The sequence below is a fragment of the Bombina bombina genome, chromosome 4, assembly GCF_027579735.1.
Source record: "Bombina bombina isolate aBomBom1 chromosome 4, aBomBom1.pri, whole genome shotgun sequence".
NCBI classification, from domain to species: Eukaryota; Metazoa; Chordata; class Amphibia; order Anura; family Bombinatoridae; genus Bombina; species Bombina bombina.
The window spans coordinates 1014243203-1014268721 of NC_069502.1; the positions used below are offsets into that span (position 1 = coordinate 1014243203).

The 25519-nt window shown below is 38.6% G+C and overlaps 1 protein-coding gene across 1 annotated transcript in view; it reads right to left on the minus strand.

Annotated features, from left to right (window-relative positions):
* The window catches only part of C1D (C1D nuclear receptor corepressor), a 107131-nt gene extending 88744 nt beyond the window's left edge, over positions 1–18387 (minus strand). The window contains exon 1 of the mRNA XM_053712107.1: positions 18337–18387. The gene's annotated coding sequence lies outside the window, so the exon portion shown is untranslated. The remainder of the gene's footprint in view (positions 1–18336) is intronic.
* Between the last annotated feature and the right edge of the window lie 7132 nt (positions 18388–25519).

Genomic DNA, 25519 nt, shown 5'->3' on the forward strand with positions numbered 1-25519 from the left:
ATTTACCCGACTCCAAAAAAGCATGATGAATCAAAAGCTTTAACCAGATGCCAAAGAAATGGCAGAAGCCTTCTGACCTTTCCTAGAACCAGAAAAGATAACAGACTAGAAGTCTTTCTGAAATCTTTAGTAGCTTCCACATTATATTTCAAAGCTCTTACCACATCCAAAGAATGTAAAGATCTCACCAGAGAATTCTTAGCATTAGGACACAATGAAGGGACAACAATTTCTCTACTAATGTTGTTGGAATTCACAACCTTAGGTAAAAATTTAAATGAAGTCCGCCTTATCCCGATGAAAAATCAGAAAAGGAGACTCACAAGAAAGAGCAGATAATTCAGAAACTCTTCTAGCAGAAGAGATGGCCAAAAGAAACAACACTTTCCAAGAAAGTAATTTAATGTCCAAAGAATGCATAGGCTCAAACGGAGGAGCCTGTAAAGCTTTCAAAACCAAATTAAGAGGAGAGATTGATTTAATGACAGGCTTGATACGAACCAAAGCCTGTACAAAACAATGAATATCAGGAAGATTAGCAATTTTTCTGTGAAACAGAACAGAAAGAGCAGAGATTTGTCCTTTCAAGGAACTTGCAGACAAACCCTTATCTAAACCATACTGAAGAAACTGTAAAATTCTAGGAATTCTAAAAGAATGCCAAGAGAATTTATGAGAAGAACACCAAGAAATGTAAGTCTTCCAAACTCGGTATAAATCTTTCTAGACACAGATTTACGAGCCTGCAACATAGTATTAATTACTGAGTCAGAGAAACCTCTATGACTAAGCACTAAGCGTTCAATTTCCATACCTTCAAATTTAATGATTTGAGATCCGGATGGAAAAACTGACCTTTTTTTGAGACGGAAGTGGCCAAGGTTGGCAACTGGACATCTGAACAAGCTCCCCAACCTGAAAGACTCGCATCTGTAGTGATCACAGTCCAGGTTGGACGATCAAAAGAGGCCCCTTGAACTATGGTGATCTAACCACCAAGTCAGAGATAGTCGAACATTGGGATTTAAGAATATTAATTGTGATATCCTTGTATAATCCCTGCATCATTGATTCAGCATACAAAGCTGAAGAGGTCTCATGTGAAAACGAGCAAAAGGGATCGCGTCCGATGCTGCAGTCATGAGACCTAAAACCTCCATGCACATAGCTACTGAAGGGAATGATTGAAACTGAAGGTTCTGACAAGCTGCAACCAATTTCAGACGTCTCTTGTCTGTTAGAGACAAAGTTATGGATACTGAATCTATTTGGAAACCTAAAAAGGTTACCCTTGTCTGAGGAGTCAAAGAACTTTTTGGTAAATTGATCCACCAACCATTTTTCCGAAGAAAAAACACTAGTTGATTCGTGTGAGATTCTGCAGTATGTAAAGACTGAGCTAGTACCAAGATATCGTCCAAATAAGTAAACACTGCAATACCCCGCTCTCTGATTACAGAGAGTAGGGCACCGAGAACCTTTGAAAAGATCCTTGGAGCTGTCGCTAGGCCAAAAGGAAGAGCAACAAATTGGTAATGCTTGTCTAGAAAAGAGAATCTCAGGAACTGATGGTGATCTGGATGAATCGGAAGATATGCATCCTGTAAGTCTATTGTGGACATATAATGCCCTTGCTGAACAAAAGGCAGAATAGTCCTTATAGTCACCATTTTGAATGTTGGTATTCTCACATAACGATTCAAAATTTTTAGATCCAGAACTGGTATGAAAGAATTCTCCTTCTTTGGGATAATGAACAGATTTGAATAAAACCCCAGACCCCGTTCCTGAACAGGAACTGGCACAATTACCCCAGATACCTCCAGGTCTGAAACACACTTCTGGGTTCACTGGAATGCGTGAGAGAAAGAAACTTCTCACAGTCGGTCTTACTTTGAAACCTATTCTGTACCCTTGAGAAACAATGTTCTGAATCCAATGATTTTGGATTGAATTGATCCAAACATTCTTGAAAGATTTTAGTCTGCCCCCTACCAGCTGAGCTGGAATGAGGGTCGCACCTTCATGCGGACTTGGGGGCTGATTTAGATCTTTTAAATGGCTTGGATTTATTCCAGACTGAAGAAGGCTTCCAATTGGAAACCGTTCCCTTAGGAAAAGGATCAGGTTTCTGTTCCTTATTTTGTCGAAAGGAACAAAAACGGTTAGCAGCCTTAAATTTACCCTTAGATTTTGTATCCTGAGGCAAAAAAGCTCTCTTCCCCCCATTGACAGTTGAAATAATTGATTCCAACTGAGAACCAAATAATTTATTACCTTGGAAAGAGAGAGATAGCAACGTTGATTTAGAAGTCATATCAGCATTCCAAGATTTAAGCCATAAAGCTCTTCTAGCTAATACAGCTAAAGACATATATCTGACATCAATTCTAATGATATCAAAAATGGCATCACAAATGAAATTATTAGCATGTTGAATTAACTTAACAATGCTATCCACATTATGAACTGATACTTGTTGCGCTAGGGTTCCCAACCAAAAAGTTGAAGCAGCTGCAACATCAGCCAAAGAAATAGCAGGCCTAAGAAGATGACCTGAACATAAATAAGCCTTCCTTAGATAAGATTCAAGTTTCCAATCTAAAGGATCTTTAAAAGAAGTACTATCTGCCGTAGGAATAGTAGTACGTTTAGCAAGAGTAGAGATGGCCCCATCAACTTTGGGGATCTTTTCCCAAAACTCAAATCTATCAGACGGCAAAGGGTACAGTTTCTTACACCTTGAAGAAGGAGGAAGGAGTAAAAGAGGTACCCAGTCTATTCCATTCCCTAGAAATTACATCTGAAATGGCATCAGGAACTGGAAAAACCTCAGGAATAACTACATGAGGTTTAAAAACTGAATTTAAAACGTTTACTAGTTTTAATATCAAGAGGATTAGTCTCCTCCATATCTAATGCAATCAACACCCCTTTCAATAAGGAACGAATATACTCCATTTTAAATAAGTATGAAGATTTGTCAGTGTCAATATCTGAGGCAGAATTTTCTGAACCAGATAGATAAATCAGAATGTTGTCAGTCATTTAAAAAATTCATCAATTTTATGAGAAGTTTTAAAAGACCTTTTATGTTTATTAGAAGGTGGTATGACAGACAAAGCCTTATGAATAGAATTAGAAACAAATTCTCTCACATTAACAGGAATATCCTGAGCATTAGATGTTGAAGGAATAACAATAGGTAATGGATTACTACTAATGGAAATATTGTCTGCATGTAAAAGTTTGTCATGACAACTATCACAATTTACAGCTGGAGGTACAGTTACCACAAGTTTACAACAAATGCACTTAGCTTTGGTAGAACCGACATCAGGCAGCAGGATTCCAGTAGTAGATTCTGAGACAGGGTCAGATTGAGACATCTTGCAATATGTAAGAGAAAAAATAACATATAAAGCAAAATTATCAATTTCCTTATATGACAGTTTCAGGAATGGGAAAGAATGCAAAAAAAATAAGCCTCTGGAAACCAGAAGCAAAAATAAATGAAGACTTAAATAATGTCAAAAATCTGGTGCCAAGTATGATGCCCACAACTGACAAAATATTTTTGGTGCCAAAAATGTCTGCAACAAACACGAGCGTCATAGATGACGCAACTACGTGAAAATTCTCGGCGCCAACTAAGACGCCGGAAATGACGAAATTACGTCAACAAACATAATTATCGTGCCAAAAAAGTCTCGCGCCAAGAATGACACAATAAATTATAGCATTTTGCGCACCCTCTAGCCTAACAGCCCGCAATTTAGAAAAGAAAGTCAATTTGAAGATTTCAGGTAAGAATTTTTTTTTAATTTTTTTTTTTTTTAATATGCATTTCCCGAAATGAAACTGACAGTCTGCAAAAAGGAAATATACTGATAAACCTGAATCATGGCAAATATAAGTACAGACATTATATTTAGAACTTTACATATAAAGTGCCAAACCATAGCTGAGAGTGTCTTAATAAAGGAAAACATACTTACCAAAAGACACTCATCTACATAAAGTAGATAGCCAAACCAGTACTGAAATGAGAATCGGCAGAGGTAATGGTATATAAGAGTATATCGTCGATCTGAAAAGGGAGGTAGGAGATGAATCTCTAGGACCGATAACAGAGAACCTATGAAATAGATCCCCGTTAGGATGACCATTGCATTCAATAGGTAATACTCCCTTCACATCCCTCTGTCATTCACTGCACTCTGGGAGGAACCGGGCTTCAGCATGCTGAGAAGCGCATATCAACATAGAAATCTAGCACAAACTAACTTCACCACCTCCATAGGAGGCAGAGTTTGTAAAACTGAATTGTGGGTGTGGTGGGGGGTGTATTTATAGGCATTTTGAGGTTTGGGAAACTTTGCCCCTCCTGGTAGGAATGTATATCCCATACGTCACTAGCTCATGGACTCTTGCCAATTACATGAAAGAAACAGCTTTTTCAAATGAAAAAAACCCCATAAATTATGCTTACCAGATAATTTCCTTTCCTTCTGTATCGGAAGAGTCCACAGCTGCATTCCTTACTTGTGGGAATACTGAACCTGGCCACCAGGAGGAGACACCCAAGCCAAAGGCTTAAATACCTCTCCCACTTTCTCAAAACCCCAATTATTCTGACGAGGCAACAAGGAACAGTAGGAGAAATATCAGGGTGAAAAATGGTGCCAGAAGAGTAGATAAAAACTTTAGGGGTGCCCATCAGAGCACACGTGCGGGAGCTGTGGACTCTTCCCATACCGAAGGAAAGGAAATTATCTGGTAAGCATAATTTATGTTTTCCTTCTTAATATGGGAAGAGTCCACAACTGCATTCCTTACTTTTGGGAAAATTATTCAAAAGTTCCAGAGTACACAGAATGCTAACGGGAGGTGTTGGTATATACTAGGTTTACAATATAATATATTTATTATTATCTTTAAAGCAACCTCCAATTAAAATGCATATACATAACAATTAAAAATTAAAATGTATTCCTAAATTCTTACATTAGCTTTATATACACATTGAATTATATTTATGTAGAAACTAGATTATAAATCAATTATACACGCTTATTCCGTTACAATATTCTATACCACAGATCATAACAGATCATAACAATATATCTTTAAAATTAACCTTACTCACAATGAATCACAATAAAATCACCACAATAAAATACCAGAATGTGGACCACTAACTTAACAGTACTTAGTTAAACAATATAACAAGATACTTTAACAGCCAATTTATAAGCCAATTAATCTGAGCTGAAATACCCTCTTGTTTAGCCACAATAAAGCAAATTTTAAAATATATCACAATAGCTACAAATAACTTAATACACCATAGAAATGTAACTACAATAACCAATTTATATGAAATTTCACTATTAAAAGTGATTTATAAATATAAAATACAAATTCTTTTCTAGCAAATAAAATTATTTAGCATTAATGTGACTGGTTCTAACTTACACAGGACTATGGATATAAACTTAAAATACCAAATATGCTCTTTAAATTACCAGCTGCAATCTAACTATAACTTTAGAATACCTTTGTTAAAATCTATTAAATATAAAATATAGATCAATCGTATACATCACAAAATAAACCAGATGAGTGTTTCAGCTTTTTCAGATAAACCCAGTTCACCTCATAAATAAAAGAGGTATTGCAATATGAATAAGAAAAGTTAGGCCCAGTTTTGCTTTGTAAAGACTGTGTTCAAAGGCAGCAAGGTTATCCAGTTCAGTCAAAATTCAGCAGCAAAAGACCTCTTTCATTCCTCTAGCATGAGTTTATCAAGTGATAACTCTGCCTCTATTTTGTAATCATTGGTGAACGTTTTGGATACGCCCCAACCGGATGCATGTCCCTTCATTGGCCCTTGGAAATGCATATCGTTGGCCCTGGAAACATATGGTTATTTGATACTATAATTCCCTTTGGTTGTAATTCTTGCATACATCATCAGAGGGCAGCAGATAACCAGAAATGCAGTATCATTATCAATATTGCTAACAGTCTAGTATCTAACCTTTACAGTGTTTATTAAATACACTTTAGTTTCCAGCAATAATAACGTATATGGTCAATATAGATGGGGTTATTTTATACTATTTACTCTGAGAATTTTCACACTAAACATGAGTATATTCCACTTCATTATGGCACTTAAGAGGATTTTAATACTTTTAGCATGGATCTGATAAGTATTTCAGTTCATTTAATATACTATGCCTGACTTATTCTCATGAACTGCTGCATGTGATCAAAGCTCCAGTGGGAGCTGAAACGTTATGCTACTTTTGCATTAAAGGAAGGTGTGTTGTTCTAAATCTCGTGTGCTGGCTTTCTTTGCGAGGGACTACAGGGATCATCACCAGGTCTTGCCCTTATGCAATACACATTATTATATATTATATATAAAGCGCACTCTCACCTAAAGGGCAGCTACCAGGGTGCAGGCAAGCATATTCATAAAATTGAAGAAAGGCATGCACTCACTGGATTTGTGCAGAAAAAGGTGCTTTAATGGCACTTCAAACAGGTAACGTTTCGGGGAGCAATCACCCCTTCATCAGACCAAGTGAATATATATATTATATATATATATATATATATATATATATATATATATATATATATATATATATATATATATATATATATATATATATATATATATATATATCGCATTTCCTAGTCACCATTTTATAGATATACCTCGTTTTCATATAGCTATATTTACATTGGATTATTATCCCATATTAATATTGCATATCTATATATCTCTTTCTGAGTGTATAAAAACCATATGGTATAATTTACAGTACCGATTACATATGCACCTATTAGATGTCTGAAAGATATAAGAAAATGTTATCCATTTTGAATCAATCTGTTTAAACATTTTACAATGACTATCTAGCTACTTATTAAATTCAAATACTTATCCAATATGTTATTATTAGGCATTTCTTCTCAGATCCACCAATATACGTTTATACGATTTATTATAGGCTTATGTCCCACTGTCTAAACGGATGACACTCTTCAGCCAAAAAGACAAGGAAATTGAAGATGCCCTCTGACCCCTACGCTTCCCAGAATAGATAACAAACAGAAGAAGAAGTTTGCCTAAATTCCTTCATGGCCTGAAGATAAAATTTCAAGGCACAAACCACATCCAGATCATGCAGTTTAGGAAGAAATCCTAACTTAGTTCGTAGAACAGCCTTATCAGCATGGAATGCCATATGACTGTATATCCGGAAACTCAGGGAATCTCTTGTGCAGAAAAACCAGACAGGGCTGAAATCTGTCCCTTCAGGGGACTTACAGAAAAACCCTTCTCCAGTTCATCCTGGAAAACAGAATAAGTAGGTCCTCCACACCTTATGAAAGATGCAACGAGCAACCCGGCTTACGAGTTTGAATAAGAGTATAAATAACTCTCTCCAAAAACACTCTCTTGGCTAGGACAAAGCGTGTAAACTCCACACAGTGAGCCTCAGAGAATTCAGATATTGATGAGTAAAGAGACCTTGGTCAGCAGATCCCTGCGACAAGGTAACTTCCATGGAGGAGATAATGCATCCCCACTAGATCCGCGAACCATATCATCGCGGCCAAGATGGAGCGATCACTATCACTGATGCCTACTCTAGCTTGTTTCGAGCCACTACACAACGAAGTAGTGGTAACGATCGGAAAATATAAATGAGATTGAACCTCCAAGGCACCGCTAATGCATCTGTTAGGTCCGCCTGAGGATCCCTGTGCCTCGACCCATATTTGGGTAGCTTGGTAGTGAGACGGGACATCGTGAATCTACTTTTGCAAATCTTCGCAAACACTTCGGGATGGAGAGACCATTTCCCCAGGATGAAAGGAATAGATGTGGGTCTCTGCCCACTCCAGAATCCGAGATACTTCCTTCATAGCTAGGGAGCTTCTCGTCGCCCTCCCCCCCCCCCTGTAGGATGATGTAAGCCACCGAGGTTATAATGTCTGATTGAAATCTGATAAACTGGGACAAACCTAGCAGAGGCCAAGCCTTCAGAGCATTGTATATTGCCCGAAGTTCCAAAATGAGATCGAGAGGGAGCTTTCCTCCTGAGTCCATAGGCCGTGTGCCATCCTGGCACCCCAAACAGCTACCCATCCTGACAGACTCGCAACCGTAGTCATAATCCCCCAGGATGGTCTAAGACGGACGTCCCTCGGGACGTGTTAACCCGGACAAAACCACCAAGAGAGCGATTCTCTCGATTGGTTGTCCAGAGAAATCTGTTGAGACAGATCTGAATGATTGCCGTTCCACTGCCTCAGCATACGCAGTTGCAATGGTCTGAGGTGAAAACCTGGCAAAGGGAATGATGTCCATGCTGGACACCATGAGACCAATCACCTCCTTACATCGAGGCACAAATGGCCTTAAGGAGGTCTGGAGGGCAAGACATGTTGAAGCTAGCTTGCAACTTCTATGGTCTGTTAGAAATATCCACCTGTCTATAGAGTCTAAGAGAACTCTCTCTAGATTTATCTTCCATCCATGGGATCAAAGAAGACATAGGAGAGATTCCGAATGGTCTACTCTTCGCAAAATTTCTTGGAGTCATAGCTAGACCAAACGGAAGTGCAATAAACTGAGTGCTGGTCCAGGAACGAGAACCTTAGTAACTGGAAGTGGTCCTTGTGGATTGGTACATGAAGGGAGCACATCCTTCAGATCTATTGTGGTCATGAACTGCCCAGGGGAAGAATGGACCTTATTGTCTCCATCTTGAATTAGGGGACATTTAAAAACTTGTTTAAAGCACTTTAGGTCCAGAATCAGACAGAAAGTTCCCTCCTTCCTTGTGACCATGAAAAGGTTTAATAGTATCCCAAACCTCTCTCTGCAATAGGCACCGGGGCAATAACTCCTAAGAGGACAGATCCAATATGCATCCCAGAAAGGCTTCCCCCTTTTCTGGTCTGGAAGACAGGTTTGAGAGAGGGAATCTGCCCTTGGGGGGCTGAGACTTGAAACCTATCTTGTAACCCTGAGCTATGAACTCCAGGACCTATGGATCCTGAACGTCCCTGAACCAAGTGACTGAAAACAGCGACAGACTGCCCCCTACACTATCCATAAGAGGGCCGGGGACCGCCCATTCATGCCAACTTAGTCTTGGCAGGCTTCTTGCTCTGCTTGGATTTATTCCAGGACTGAGCTGGCTTCCAAGTGCTCTTGGTTTGCTCTGGCTTTATCAGAACGAAAGGAACAAAAATTGGAATTTTGTCCTATAGACTAGTTCTTATTCTCGTGCGATCGGAAGGCACCCTTGCCCCCTGTGACCATGGAGATAATGAAGTCTAGGCCTGGACCAAACAAATCCTTCCCTAAAAAAGGGAGGGAAAGAAGTCTAGACTTAGAAGTCATATCTGCAGACCATGACTTCAGCCAGAGCCCGATGGGCCTGAACAGAAAAAGCTAATTAAATCTTGTAAGAAGTCGCACCAGTAGGTAGCTGCTCCAGCAACCGCGGCAACAGCCGCCACCGGTTAAAACATCTTATTTAACAGAGTTTCCTTCTTGTATCCATGGGCTCTTTAAACGAAGAGCTATGCTCAAGCGGGATAGTAGTAAGTTTAGCAAGAGTGAAGTTAGCGTCATCCCTTTTAGGGACAAAACCCCACAAACTCCTTTGAGAGTCCAGGACCGGGAATAATCTTAAAGGGAGAAGAGAGGGAAAAGGAAACCAAACCTGTCCCATTCATTCTTAATAATGTTCACAATCTAACAGGAACAGTGGGGGAAAAAGGTACCCCCCTGTCCTCAAACTCTATCTGATTTTGGAATCAAAAGTTCATCTAAAATCGGCCATATGCAACCTCTAAATTCGCCAAAACTTCCTTTAGAAGAAAGAGCAATTCCTAAACTAAAAGTCTGATTCCTCCGTAGCCGGAGGATTAGAGGCAGCAGACTCCGACCCAAAATGTTCATACTCTGAAGTCTCAGAAAAAACTTCATCCTCGGATAACCTATCAGTTAATTCCAATAAATGATCTGATGTACTCTGGGAAGGAGTGCAATATGTAACCTTTTGCTTGCGCTTAGCAGGGCGAGGTAAAGCATGAAAGGCCGCATGAAAGGCCGCAGACAGCGCCGTCTGAACTGCGCAGTAACGTCTGGTGGAAAAAAAGGCCCCCTCCAGATGGAGGATTAGCAATGCTACGGGAAACTGCATGTAGAGGGAGATGAATGTAGGGTACACACCTCACTGGACGACAACTCCTCAGAGGTGGACGGCTCAGCAGTATCAAACATGTTTGATATAATCACATTATCAAGGCATATGGAACATAATTGAGAGGGCGGATCTAAGGCCTCCTCACAATGTTAACAGAAATTAATCTTAGGAATAGAGGGAGTACCCTCTAAAGTAACAGAGTCCTCCATCGCTAGAGCAATAACCAGAGAACTATAGAAAATAAAACAATCTTATTTTATTAAAAAAAAAAAAAAAAAAAAAAAAAAAAAAAAAAAAACGCACCTTTATACCCCCCAATGGCTGGGGCACTTACCACCTCCTATGACCCAGACAGTACAGAGAATTATGACTCCTCTCTGATAGACACCCTGTCAGGAAAGAGGGAATGAAAGCTGTGACCACTCTGATTTGTATGTGTTGTATGAAAGTGTATGGTGTGCGTGTGTAGTATGAAAGTGTATATATTGTATGAGAGTGTGGGTGGTGTATATTGTATGAGAGCGAGCGTGTTGTATGAGAGCGAGCGTGTTGTATGAGAGTGAGAGAGAGTGTTGTATGAGAGTGAGAGAGAGTGTTATTACCTTACAACACTTTCAAGTTTGACTAAAATCAGGAAAGTGTATGGTGTGTGTGTGTGTTGTATGAAAGTGTATGCTGTGTGTGTGTGCGTGGTGTGTGTGTGTGTGTGTGTGTGTGTGTATGTGGGGGGGGGTGTGGTATGAAAGTGTATGTTGTATGAGAGTGTGGTGTGTGTGTGTGTTGTATGAGAGTGTGTGGTGTGTGTGCTGCATGAATATGGTGTGTGTATATTGTATGAGAGTGTGTGTGGTGGGTGTGGTGTGTGGTATGAAAGTGTATGGTGTGTGTGTGTGGTATGAAAGTGTATGTAAGTGTATGTAAGTGTATGTTGTATGAAAGTGTATGTAAGTGTATGTTGTATGAGAGTGTGGTGTGTGTGTGTCTGTTGTATGAGAGTGTGTGGTGTGGGTGTGTGGTATAAAAGTGTATGGTGTGGGTGTGTGGTATAAAAATGTATGGTGTGTGTGTGGTATGAAAGTGTATGGTGTGTGTGTGGTATGAAAGTGTATGGTTTGTGTGTGTGTTGTATGAAAGTATATGGTGTGTGTGTGTGTGTATGTTGTATGAGAGTGTGTGGTGTGTGTGTATGTTGTATGAGAGTGTGTGCTGTATGAGGGTGAGTGTGAGGGTGTTGAATAAGAGTGTGTGTGTGTGTGTGTGTGTGTGTGGTATGAAAGTGTGTGTGTGGTGTATGAGGGTGAGTGTGTGGGTGTTGAATAAGAGTGTGTGTGTGGGTGTTGAATAAGAGTGTGTGTGTGTGTGTGTGGTATGAAAGTGTGTGTGTGTGGTGTATGAGAGTGAGAGTGTGTGTGTGTGTTGTATGAGAGTGAGAGTGTATGTGTGTGTTGTATGAGAGTGAGTGAGTGAATGTGTGTGTTGTATGAGAGTGAGTGAGTGTGTGTGTGTGTTGTATGAGAGTGAGTGTGTGTGTGTGTGTTGTATGAGAGTGAGAGTGTGTGTGTTGTATGAGAGTGAGAGTGTGTGTGTTGTATGAGAGTGAGAGTGTGTGTGTTGTATGAGAGTGAGAGTGTGTGTGTTGTATGAGAGTGAGAGTGTGTGTGTTGTATGAGAGTGAGAGTGTGTGTGTTGTATGAGAGTGAGAGTGTGTGTGTTGTATGAGAGTGAGAGTGTGTGTGTGTTGTATGAGAGTGAGAGTGTGTGTGTGTTGTATGAGAGTGAGAGTGTATGTGTGTGTTGTATGAGAGAGAGAGTGTATGGGTGTGTTGTATGAGAGTGTGTGTGTGTGTGTGTGTTGTATGAGAGTGAGATTGAGAGTGTGTGTGTGTTGTATGAGAGAGAGAGAGAGAGAGAGAGAGAGAGAGAGAGAGAGAGTGACAGTGTGTGTTGTATGAGAGTGAGAAAGAGTGTTTGTGTTGTATGAGAGTGAGAGAGAGTGTTTGTGTTGTATGAGAGTGAGAGTTTGTATTGTATGAGAGCGAGAGAGTGTTTTTGTGTTGTATGAGAGTGAGAGAGAGTGTTTGTGTAGTATGAGAGTGAGAGAGAGTGTTTGTGTAGTATGAGAGTGAGAGAGAGTGTCTGTATTGTATGAGAGCGAGAGAGTGTGTTTGTATTGTATGAGAGCGAGAGAGTGTGTTTGTGTTGTATGAGAGTGAGAGAGAGTGTTTGTGTTGTATGAGAGTGAGAGAGAGTTTTTGTGTAGTATGAGAGTGAGAGAGAGTGTTTGTATTGTATGAGAGCAAGAGAGTGTGTTTGTGTAGTATGAGAGTGAGAGAGTGTGTTATTACCTTACAACACTTTCAAGTTTGACTAAAATCAGGAATAAAGCACATACACATTTTAGTCACTTTGCCAAAAATTGCAGCTATCTTGTTGTATATTACATCAGAAATTTAAAGACTAAGCATAAAAAAGAGCAGTGAAGGAATGTGGTATCATGGCACAGGGATCTTTAGTTTACCTGATTTAAAGCGCCATTACAGTTAAAAAAAAATAAAAAAATAAAAATTTAATTACATGTTCTAATCAGTCAAAGAATGTAATTGTAAGTCTATCGACCTTAGTCTACTGTGTGTTTAACTAACATAAAGGGGTTAAATACAGTAGATATACCACTCGTAACTCGCAAAGCACTGCTGGTCCTAAGCAGAAGATGCTGCTGATCCAATCAGCAGCGCCAGTTCCACATCTGGGACGTGCGACTAGCATTGCTGATTGGATCAGCAGCGTTTTCTACTCGCCACTAGCAGTGCTCTGAGAGTCCCAAGCGGTATTTCTACAGTGTGTGTAACCCCTCTGCGTGGGTTAAACACATAGTAGTCTAGGGTCAATAGTGTTAAAACTAAATGTTCTAACAGAATAGAGCATGTCATTTTTTTACTTTAATGGCCCTTTAATAATAATATTTTCAGTAAGATGAATCATGAATGTTAACACTATTTAATTCCATTTTAATTGGTATGTTCAAGTAAAAAGCCTATTGATTACAACATGTGGAAATATATTATCTACTATTAAAAGAAAGAAAAATACATCAGTCTAGTCAAAATTAAACTTTAATGATTCCGATAGAACATGCAATTTTAAGCAACTTTCCATTTTACTTTGATCATCAAATTTGCTTTGTTTTCTTTGTATTCTTAGTTGAAAGCTAAACCTAGGTAGGCTCATATACTTATTTCTAAGCCCTTGATGGTCGCCTCTTATCTCAGTGCATTTTGACCGTTTTTCACAGATACACAGTGCTAGTTCATGTGTTCTTTATAGATAACAATGTGCTCACTCACTTGGAGTTATTCATGAGTCAGCACTGATTGGCCAAAATGCAAGTCTGTCAAAAGAACTGAAATAACAGGGAGTCTGCAGAAGCTTAGGCAATCACAGAGGTACAAAGTGTTGGTTATGCAAAACTGGGGAATGGGTAATAAAAAAGTTATTATCTATCATTTTAAACAATAACAAATCTGGAGTAGACTGTCCCTTTAAACATGCATCTGATGAAAATAATGAAATGTCAGAAGAACATTTTTCCTCCAATTTAAAAACCATATACCAGAACCTGTAGTTCGGCATACATTAATGCCGATTACATTTCCTTATAAAACATATAACCTGTCTACACAATGAATTGTCTTGTCTTAGGCAAAAGTCAAGGAAAGGTCATGCCACATCAAACATGCCAGATTCATACGATAGAGCAGACAGCTTCCTTCATTTGCAGGCACCACTTAATCCTTGCAGGATACACTTAAAATTAGAAAACAAACCACATCAAAAAAATGTAACAATGACTGGCAGGCTCCATAAAAAAGTAAACTAAAAATGTTATTTTCCCTTTGGCAGTATTGTTGGCTACAACATTTTCAGCCTGTCAATTGAGTCATAAAATCCTGAATATCCGTAATGTTATTATTGTTTTTAAAAAATTAATTTTTCTTCCAAATATTTCAAGTAGTTCAGATTAAACCAATAACTACTTTTGTGATATATTTTTTTTATTATTTTTAAAGTCTTCTTTTATTGTTTAAACAGATAACACCTTTACTACCCATTCTCCAGCTTTGCACAACCAACATTATTATATTAATCTACTTTACAACGTCTACATTTCTGAATCTCTGCCTGTTTCTAAGCCCCTGCAGGCCACATCTTAGCTTAGTGCATTTTATTAGCTTTCCACAGCCAGTGCTAGTTCATGTGTGCCATATAGATAATATTGTGCTCAATCCATTGGAGTTATGCAGGAACCAGCACTAATTGGCTAAAATGCAAGTTTGTAAAAAAGCATTAAGATAAGGGGCAGCCTGCAGAGTCTTAGATACAAGGATTTCACAGAGGTAAAAAATGTATTAATATAACTGTGTTCGTTATGCAAAACTGGGGAATGGGTAATAAGCGATTATCTTTTTAAACAATAACAATTCTGGAGAAGACTGTCCCTTTAACTGTTTGTAGGTTTTAGGTTGTGAACATTTAACAGCTATATACTATAGCTATAATATCACACTAACATGTTCCTTCTGCTTCCATTTTCTGTATATGGGATGTTTATAATAATTGGTATTTGATTTAAAATTTTATGGATTGCTAAATTGTTTAAAGGGATATTAAAGCCAAAATTAAACTTAAATAGATTACAAAGACTATAAAATGTTAAACAACTTTCCAATGCTTCTATCTCACATTTTGCTTACTCTTTTGTTATCCCTTGTTAAAGAGTAATCCTAGCCAAGCTCAGGAGCGTGCACGTCTTTAGACATCTGGCAGCAGTCTTTACAACGTTTCCAGCAACGTTATACATAGTTGCTAACATTTCTGTCATATAATGTTAAAGATGTGCACAGTCCTAAACTCCTATCAACCTACCTAGGTTTACACTACAACAAAAAATACCAAGAAAACAAAGCAAATTTGGTAATTGAAATAAATTGGAAAGTTGTTAAAAACAGAATGCCCTTTCTAAATAATGAAAGTCTTTTCACTGTACTACCTAGCTTCAAGAAAGCTAAGGGCTCGATTTATCAAGTCCTTCGCCCATCTACGACTGCAGATTCTCACAAGAGAACCTGAAGTCCGTATTTATGAAGTAGCGGTCATCAGAACGCTGCTTTCTACACTCTTCTCCCCCTCTTAGGTGGATAATTTCAATACAATATCAAAGTCTAACAAAATTAGTTTTAAATGCTTTTAACAAATTACTTTTAAGTACCTAATGTGTATACTCTCCCTCAAAACATGCTTTAAAATGCCTTAATGAATAGTGTCTCTTAACAGATGTTATGCAGTTAATATTGCAGAACCGTAATCAGCACAAACAGGCTGTATACAATAGTACAGTAGTGGTTGTATGACGGTTTTGTAAAGAGACTACACACTATTAATTCAACCATTATTTATATATCAAAGGCCTCTGAAGTAGGACCACTATTCCTTTATTATCAAATATAACAAAGTAAAGCTAAATATGTAAAGGATATGAAACCCCCAAAAATGTCTTATTTCATTCAGGCAGAGCATACCATTTTAAAAAAAAGTTTCTAATTTACTTCTATTATCAAATTTGCTTCGCTCCCATGTTATTCTGTGTTGAAGAGATACCTAGGTAGACATCTGGAGCACTACACAGCAGGAAATAGTGCTGCCATCTAGTGCTCTTGTAATCTAATAGACTCTTGTAAAACTGCTGCCATATAGTGTTCCAGAAATGGGCCGGCTCCTAAGCATAGGTCCCAGCTTTTCAACAAAAGATACCCAGACAACGAAGAAAAATTGATAATAGAAGTAAATTAGAAAGTTGTTTAATATTGCATGCTCTGATTCATAAAATAAATTTTTTGGGTTTCATATCCCTTTTAAAGTAAACTCATATACCTGAAGAATACAAATCTATCAGAGGCTGATAAATAACTAGCAGCAGGCAAGATTATCAATCCAGGCAATATGGGGTGAACGTACAACATGGTTATTGAGCATCAGGGTCCACTTTTGGCTGCCAAGATTACCCTTGCAAAGGGTGAGCCAGCCAGGAGTAGCATTTGCACAGCCCTGTCAATCAACAGCTATGTCCTGTATAGGAATTACAAGTTTTGCAGCTCATATGTGGGACTTTACCTATGTCTTTATTCCCTTTGCCAGGCATAGTTATCTAGTCTCACTAACGTAAATTTTTGCATTACAAAGCCATTTTAAGCTGTCATAATTATATATAAATTATAATAGCAAAATCTGGTTAAACACACAATAACTAAAATAAACAGGAGTTTCAAGAGAATGGGTTTACACTGGAGTTTTCACAGAAACAAAAGATGTACAGACAATGCAAAAGGAAAACTGATTGATTCAGTATGGATTTTGGAACAGGCACCATTTTTAGTATACACTTCTCAGAGATACTGAGATTTATATATATTAATTTTTTTAATTTGTATTTTTTTTATTTTTATTGAAAGGCAATTGTTTCCAATTTGGTAAACATAACAGAGTAGACGAATTGCAGTGGATACACAGTGTATATATTTTCTCAACAATTTTTACTATGTTGAAGTAAATCGAACATTTTAAACATTGGCATTGGTTTTTAAAAGACCTTTGCTACAACTATAAAGCTTAAATCCCTTTAAGACTGTGTGCGTGTGGTGATAGTTGACCCTTTAACAGATGTTTGGGTTTTTGCTCGTCCCTTTAAGACTGTGAGACCAGGAGGTGAGTTGCCCTTTAAGGCTGTGGCGTGTCAACATTTTCTCAGCAGTTTGTCCTGCTTTTAAAATAAAGATAGCAAGAGAACGAAGAAAAATTGATAATAGGAATAAATTAGAAAGTTTCTTAAAATGTCATGCTCTGGGTCATGCAAGAAAAAAAATTGGGTTCAGTGTCCCTTTAAAGGGACATTATACACTCATTTTTTCTTTGCATAAATGTTTTGTAGATGATCTATTTATATAGCCCATAAAGTTTGTCTTTTAAAAAAAATGTATAGTTTTGCTTATTTTTAAATAACATTGCTCTGATTTTCAGACTGCTTACCAAGCCCCTAAGTTTTATGTGAATACCGTCAGCTACCTTCTCCAGCTTGCTCCTGTTTGTGTAAAGGGTCTTTTCATATGCAAAAGAAGGGGGAGGGGGGAGTGTCTTATTTGCCACTTGCAGTGGGCTTTCCAGCTACCTTTTCAACAGAGCTAAACGGACAGCTTCTAAGTAAGTTTTTAAACCGTTTTATACTGGATTTTTATATCAGTATCTGTGCATCTTATTCTTTATAGTAGTGTCTTTTACATGCAGTTATATAAAAATGAGTGTATGCTGTCCCTTTAAGTGTCTGTGTACAGTAAAAAGTTACACATTTATAAAAACCTGTAGGCTGAGGGCTTCATATAATGTATCCAGGTAGGTGAGAAGAGCTGGCTGGGTAAAGTCTATGGGGAAACAGGGACTTTATAACTCCCTATTTGTTCCTGTAGACACAAACACTGCAGTATTATTGGTAGCCCTCATCTGAATCCCTATACTGATATTTGAAGTAGAATAGTGCTGTATGGCCGCAAAAACTATTTATAAGCTAACCTCAGATTTGACAGAACATATATTAAATGTGATAGAATTATTTTAATAAAAATGTAACGTTGATTCAATCTTTGAATATACATTTGCTAGCAGAAACCACATGAGCACACGTTATAGGATACTGCGGTATTTCTCATTGGCTAATAGAGACAACGAATACAGGGGTACAGTGGTAAAAGCTTAGTTGTTGTTTTTTTTAAGTACGAATATACAAATCTGTCCATGTCGTTTTAACACACTGACTAAACATGTAGTGAAAGTTTCACACTCAGATGTAACTTTATAAAAAGCAGTTCAAACAGTAAAGGATTAACAATGAACTCTATGGAGTAAAAACATACATCTATCAAACATGATTTGCTGTTACAACTGTATTAAATCCAGCTCAACAACTGCTTTCCTTTAGCTGCACATAAAACATGCAACTTCGATATTATACAAATAAAGTTATAGTAGACGCTATTAGACTTACCTAAACACATGAAACCACACTTCCTACTCGCTAACGGAAATGGCATCACTTCCTTAGCAAAGCACTCTGGGATTTGTAGTTTGTTGATGTAAACCAAAGTTGATAATTCTAGAGCTAAATCCTAAACTAATCATTGCAATTTTAATATTGCGTTAAACGTTATTGCAAAGGAGTTTTGTGCATTATATTTTTTAAGCACATTGTTTTGCAGCTGGGATATAAAATAGTGTTAACTTATATTAACCCATTCCTACTAAAATCAATTCATACTAAAAAAAAATGAACGAAAACGAATCAATGTAAATAGTGATGTAAAAAAAAGGTGACAGGAGACGTAGCTATACATTTTGTTCCCAAACCTGTTTGTTATATTTGTAACCACAGCTACAGCGTCCTAATATCACAGCTGACTGCCAGTCTCGGAGTGCTGAGAGAAGTATATTTCCATTGTATGTGTTTAAAACTCATTTTTAAAACGGTATAAGTTATTGCATTTTATAAAGAACTGCGTTAATGTATAAGGCGACTGCATTATTAATATCTCTAATAGCTTTCAGCAGATTCTGATTTATGTGGTTTGGCAAGCAATGTATTTAGCTTTATAGTTGAAGCAAAGGTGTTTTTAAAACCAATGCCAATGTTTAAAATGTTCGATTTACTTCAACATAGTAAAATGGTTGAGAAAATATATACACTGTGTATCCACTGCAATTCGTCTACTCTGTGTTATGTTTACCAAATTGGAAACAATTGCCTTTCATTAAAAAAAAATACAAATTAAAATATATATACACTGTGAAAACTCCAGTGTAAACCCATTCTCTTGAAACTCTTGTTTATTTTAGTTATTGTGTGTTTAACCAGATTTTGCTATTATAATTTATATATAATTATGACAGCTTAAAGTGGCTTTGTAATGCAAAAATTTACGTTAGTGAGACTAGATAACTATGCCTGGCAAAGGGAATAAAGACATGGGTAAAGTCCCACATATGAGCTGCAAAACGTGTAATTCCTGAGCAGGACAAAGCCGATGATTGACAGGGCTGTGCAAATCCTACTCCTGGCTGGCTCACCCTTTGCAAGGGTAATCTTGGCTCACTAATGCAAAAGTTGCAGTTTTGTGCTTCTTCCTTTGAATTTTTCCTACTAATCACATTGCCTATATATAGTAAAAAAACAAAAAACAAATCTGCAATTTGCTATGTTAAAGGTAAAATGTAAAAAAAAAACAATAATTCAGATAGAACATATTTTAAACAACTTTCCAATTTACTTCTATTATCAAATGTATTTAATTTACTTGGCATATTTTGTTAAAGGAGCAGTAATGCACTATTGGGAGCTATCTGAGCACATCAGTGAGCCAATGGCAAGAGGCATATTTGTACAGCCACCAATCAGCAGCTAGCTCCCAGCAGTGCATTGCTGCTCCTGAGCCTACCTAGGTATGCTTTTCAACAAAGAGGACAAAGCAAATTAGATAATGAAAGTAAAATGGAAAGTTGTTTAAAATTATATTCTCTAGATGAACATTAGAGTGAAAGTAAATCCTAGCATTTTACAAACGCTAGGATTGACTTTTGAAACAAATAAAGGGGACTTTCATTCATGAAGTATAAGATACTTCATGTAGAAAGCTCCTTTATTTGTTTTAACCGATTGCCGTTTTTAGCTGCTACAGTAGCCCACGGCTAAAAACATTTTTTGCTAAGAGGTGACATTTTCACTTCTTAGCCTATAGCCGTGCAGTAAATCCAGCTCCCATGGGCGCCAAGCCGGATTTACCGCACGGCTATTGGCTAAGAGGTGAAAACGTCACCTCTTCGCAAATTTTTTTTTTAAATCTTGTGCTTTTTTATTAGTATCCTTTGTTGAAAAGTAAAGCTAGGTAGGCTGATATAAGCTTAGGGGCATGCCTGTGTCTTTAGCAGGCTATGGAAGCAGTGTTTGCAACTATGTAAAACATTGCTATAAACATTGTTGCAAACACTGCTGCCAGATGGATAAAGACTAGTAACTTTTTCTCCCTGAGCTAGTAACTTTTAACCCCTGTCTAGTTAACTTTGGTGATATTTTTCCCACCCCTGTATGTATGTATAAATATATATATATCAGTGATGTGCAGTCACTAGAGGCAGGTGAGGCAGTGCTTCACCTCTCATATGGGCAGAAATATATATTTTTTTATTGGATTTAAAAAAATAAAAAAAATAAAAATTGCAATTTTTTTTCACCCAGCATTTTTTTTTTCACAGCTAGATGTTGTGCAATGGAGAGGCACAAGCAGGTCTGCCCATCATTACACAACATGCTGCGCCACCTACTGGATGAAAGTGGTTAAGATCATTGCATGGCCCATAAGTGCTTTATTTGAGGCAGTCCTATTTGGGCTGACCCAATCCAGTGAGAGGCATTAGTAAGTGGAACTTAGGGTTGGGGCTGGATGTTAAATCATATAAAACAAAAAAAAACGCAAAAAACAACTTTAATTTATTTTGTTGCTGTCCTGTGAAGCTGCCAGCTTTTGCTAAAGTGAAAAAGAGAGTTCTGTATTTCCCCTCTAAGTGCATTGGAATGTTCCACTGTCACTTACTTAATACAGACAGAGGCAGAGCAGGAAGAGAGATGCAGTCAATGAGCAGTGTTTTAGCCACATCTTAGTAAGTTCTGCAACCTTAGAGTTCACTGAAAGGGATTCTGTTAGTGAAAATTATAATTTAATGAATGTGGTTTAGTGTTTTTTTTTTACTGTTTTACAACAGTTAAAGGATCATTTTTGTATTTTGTTTCCTCAAACTTTACACCCACTAACTTAGCAGCTTGCCTCTGTACTAATTTATAGTCTTACTTTCTGAACTCTCTGTAGCTCTGCTGTTTTATTATTTAAAAATGCAATGGTCCCTCTTCACCCCCACCCTTGTGTGTGTGTGTGTCTCTCTCTCTCTCTCTCTCTCTCTCTCTCTCTCTCTCTCTATCTATCTATCTATCTATCTATCCATCTCTCTTCTTATGTGTTGTTCTCCCCATGGTCTCTTTCTCTCTCTGTCTCTCTTCCTCCCCCTCTGACTCTCTCATCCCTTATGTGTCTCTCTAACCCTCTGTGTTTGATTGTCTGTGTCTCTCTCTCTCTCTCTAACTCTCTGTGTGCGATTGTGTCTCTCTCTCTCACACCCTCTGTGTGTGATTGTGTCTCTCTTTCTCTCTAACCCTCTGTGTGTCTCTCCCCCCATCTCTCTCTCCCTCTCCCCCCGAGTGCCTTTCTGTTTTTCTGTCTGCCTTTTATTTATTTAATTAATGAATTGGTAGTGCCATCTGATAGTGTGGCTTTATTTAAAGGGGTGGGGTCAAGCGCCCCACCATCTTTAAATTTCACCAGCCGCCACTGGATCAAGACATTTTTATATTTACTGAATAATGAAAAAATCTATAAGCATAATTTGCAGCATTAAAGTAAAAAGTATGTTTTAAACATATTTTAACCCTTTGAGTGCTAATGACTGCTCTGAGCCGTCACAGAGTTTCTCACTCTGGTGCTAATGACGGCTCAGAGCCGTCATGAGCACTCTCCCACCTTGAGGGAGATCTGGGGGCTCCTTACTGATCCTACCCCAGCAATTGTGCCTGTAGAGTGACAGGCATCACCGGGGCTTCACGTGATGCGCGGTGACGTCACGCGCAATTACGTGATGACGTCACCGCGCAACTTTATTTATACTTAACCATGTTAAGTATAGGAGGAGGGGGCATGCTGCTTAGAAGCCTGCATCTCAGGCATATAAGCAGCTACAGACCCCCTTTGTTGGAAAGGTAATCGCCTAACCTTTCCAACAGTGTAAGTCTTGGGGGTCTGTAAAAAGAAATAAAAAAGTTAAAAAAATTTTTTTAAAAAATAAAAATAAATAAATAAAATATTAGCACCCAGGTGGGAAATGGCTTAGCAGCCAATGGGTTAATGGGCATGGATTTCTATATCTCATAATCAGAGCTAGCATTTTGTTATCTGGCAAGTGTTTCTGTTACAATCCTTTAGACTAAAATCAGATGTTTACTAAGTTGACCAGTTTTCCAAGAAACCATTTAAAGGGACATGAAACCCATATGTTTTCTTTCATGATTTAGAAAGAACATGCACTTTTAAATAACTTTCCAATTTACATCTAATATCTAATTTTCTTCATTCTTTTCATATCCTTTGTTGAAAATCATATCTAAATATGCTCAGTCACTGCTGATTGGTGGCTGCACATAGATACCTCAAATGATTGGCTCACCCATGTGCATTGCTATTTCTTCAACAAAGGATATCTAAAGAATGAAGGCGTATCCTAGCCACTGCCTCACCAGCCTCTGACGTCACTGCACGTCACTGATATATATATGCAGTCCTCTTTATCTTATGCAGGGTCCTGGATGTAAATGAGAGACACATTACAGTATAATGCTCACACAAAAAACCTCAAAGATTTTACAGGAATTCTTTTCAAATTTTCATGCTGGCACGCTTTTGATCATCGTGCCCTTAGAAAAAAAAGATAAAATTATGAACTTTTAGTACCTATTTTGTACATGTTCCTCACACTCCACACTTGGAGCTTTCTTTCTGCTGGCTTTTGTTTACATATATTTTCTGTAGCTATTACTGCAATATTGGAATTTTTAGTATAGGTGGGGATGCTACAGTCAAAATATATTTCAATGAAATGATACAATAAAGGCAAATTAGCTATTTGTAAGCAATTTAATACACCCCAGTAGATAAAATGTCACTTTAAAAGGTGATTAATACAAAACCTTTCTGTAGTCTTAAAGGGACAGTAAACACCTTGTAATTGCTATAGAATAATACATCAGCCAAGTCTAAAATTTAAAACAAATTTAACTTTTGTTTACTGGAATTTTTTTCAATAGCCACATACCATTCACCACTTGTCTTATTTGGAGGAGCTAACCTGTTATCTGTTAAAGCTAATCATGGAAAAACATAAATTATGCTTACCTGATAATTCTATTTCCATCGTGGGGAGGAGAGTCCACGGCTTCATTCATTACTTGTGGGAATTAAGAACCTAGCCACCAGGAGGAGGCAAAGACACCCCAGCCAAAGGCTTAAATACCTCCCCCACTCCCCTCATCCCCCAGTCATTCTGCTGAGGGAACAAGGAACAGTAGGAGACTCTCCTCCCCACGATGGAAATAAAATGATCAGGTAAGCATAATTTATGTTTTCCATCTAAAGGGGAGGAGAGTCCACGGCTTCATTCATTACTTGTGGGAACATATACCCAAGCTTTTTATAGGACACTGAATGAAAACGGGAGGGTAAAAGAGGGACCCTTAATCTGAGGGCACCACAGCCTGTAGAACCTTTCTCCCAAAAACAACTTCCGCAGAAGCAAAAACGTAAAATTTGTAAAACTTAGTGAAGGTATTCAAGGAGGACCAGGTAGCCGCCTTGCAAATCTGCTCCATAGAAGCCTCATTTTTGAAGGCCCAAGACAAAGCCACTGCTCTAGTTGAATGAGCCGTGATCCTCTGAGGAGGCTTATGTCCCGCTGTCTCATAGACCAAGCGGATCAAGCTCCTCAGCCAAAATGATAAAGAAGTAGCAGAAGTCCTCTGACCCCTGCGCTTCCCTGAATATACGACAAAAATTGATTTAGATTGTCTGAAACCCTTTGTGGCCTGAAGATAGAACTTCAAAGCATGAACCACATCCAGATTATGAAGTAACCTGTCCTTAGGAGAAGAAGGGCTAGGACATAAAGAAGGAACAACTATATCCTGATTGATGTTACAGTTAGACACCACCTTGAGGAGAAACCCCAAACCTGTGCGAAGAACAGCCTTATCTGCATGAAACACCAGATAAGGGGGCTCATATTACAAGGCCGCCAGCTCAGAGACTCTGCATGCCGATGCAATGGCCAACAGAAAGAGAACCTTCCATGAGAGATCCTTTATGTCAAGAGAATGCATAGAGGCCCATTTATCAAGCTCCGTATGGAGCTTGTGGGCTCGTGTTTCTGACGAGTCTTCAGACTCGCCAGAAACAGCAGTTATGAAGCAGCGGTCTAAAGACCGCTGCTCCATAATCCTGTCCACCTGCTCTGAGCAGGCGGACAGAGATCGCCACAATTCAACCCGATCGAGTACGATCGGGTTGCTTGACATCCCCCTGCTGGCGGCCGATTGGCCGTGAATCTGCAGGGGGCGGCGTTGCACCAGCAGCTCACAAGAGCTGCTGGTGCAATGCTGAATACGGAGAGTGTATTGCTCTCCGCATTCAGCGAGGTCTGTAGGACCTGATCCACACTGTCGGATCAGGTCCGACAGACCTTTGATAAATTGGCCTCATAGGCTCAAATGGAACCCTCTGTAAGACCTTAAGTACCAAGTTTAAGCTCCAAGGGGCAGCAGCCTGCCTAAAAACAGGCCTGATTCGAGACAGGGCCTGAACAAAAGATTGGATGTCAGGGAGATCAGCGAATCTCCTATGCAACAGAATAGATAAAGCCAAAATTTGTCCTTTTAGGGAACTAGTGGCAAGACCCTTCTCCAAACCCTCTTGGAGAAAGGACAAAATTCTGGATACACTCACCTTGTGCCAAGGGTAGCCATGACTCTCACACCAGGACAAGTAAGTCCTCCACACCTTATGATAGATGCGACGAGTGACCGACTGTCTTGCCTGAACTAGAGTGTCAATCACATTCTCAGAGAAAACCCTTTTTGCCAAGACTAAGCGTTCAATCTCCATGCAGTCAGCCTCAGAGAATCTAGATTTTGATGTTGAAAAGGACCCTGCTCCAGCAGATCCCTGCGACAAGGTAACCTCCACGGCTGAGAGGATGACATCCCCCCAGATCCGCAAACCACGTCCTCAGCCACGAGGGAACAATCAGAATGGAGGACACTCTCTCCCGCTTTATACGAGCCACTACACGAGGAAGAAGCGGTAACGGAGGAAATATGTATACGAGACCGAACCCCCAAGGCATCACCAATGCGTCTATTACCTCTGCCTGGGGGCCTCGATCCGTATCGGGGAAGCTTGAAATTCAACCTTGATGCCATAAGATTGATCTCCGGCACCCCCTATCTGAGACAGATCTCCGCAAACACTTAGGGGTGAAGAGACCATCCCTCGGATGAAAAGTCTGCCTGCTGAGAAAATCCGCTT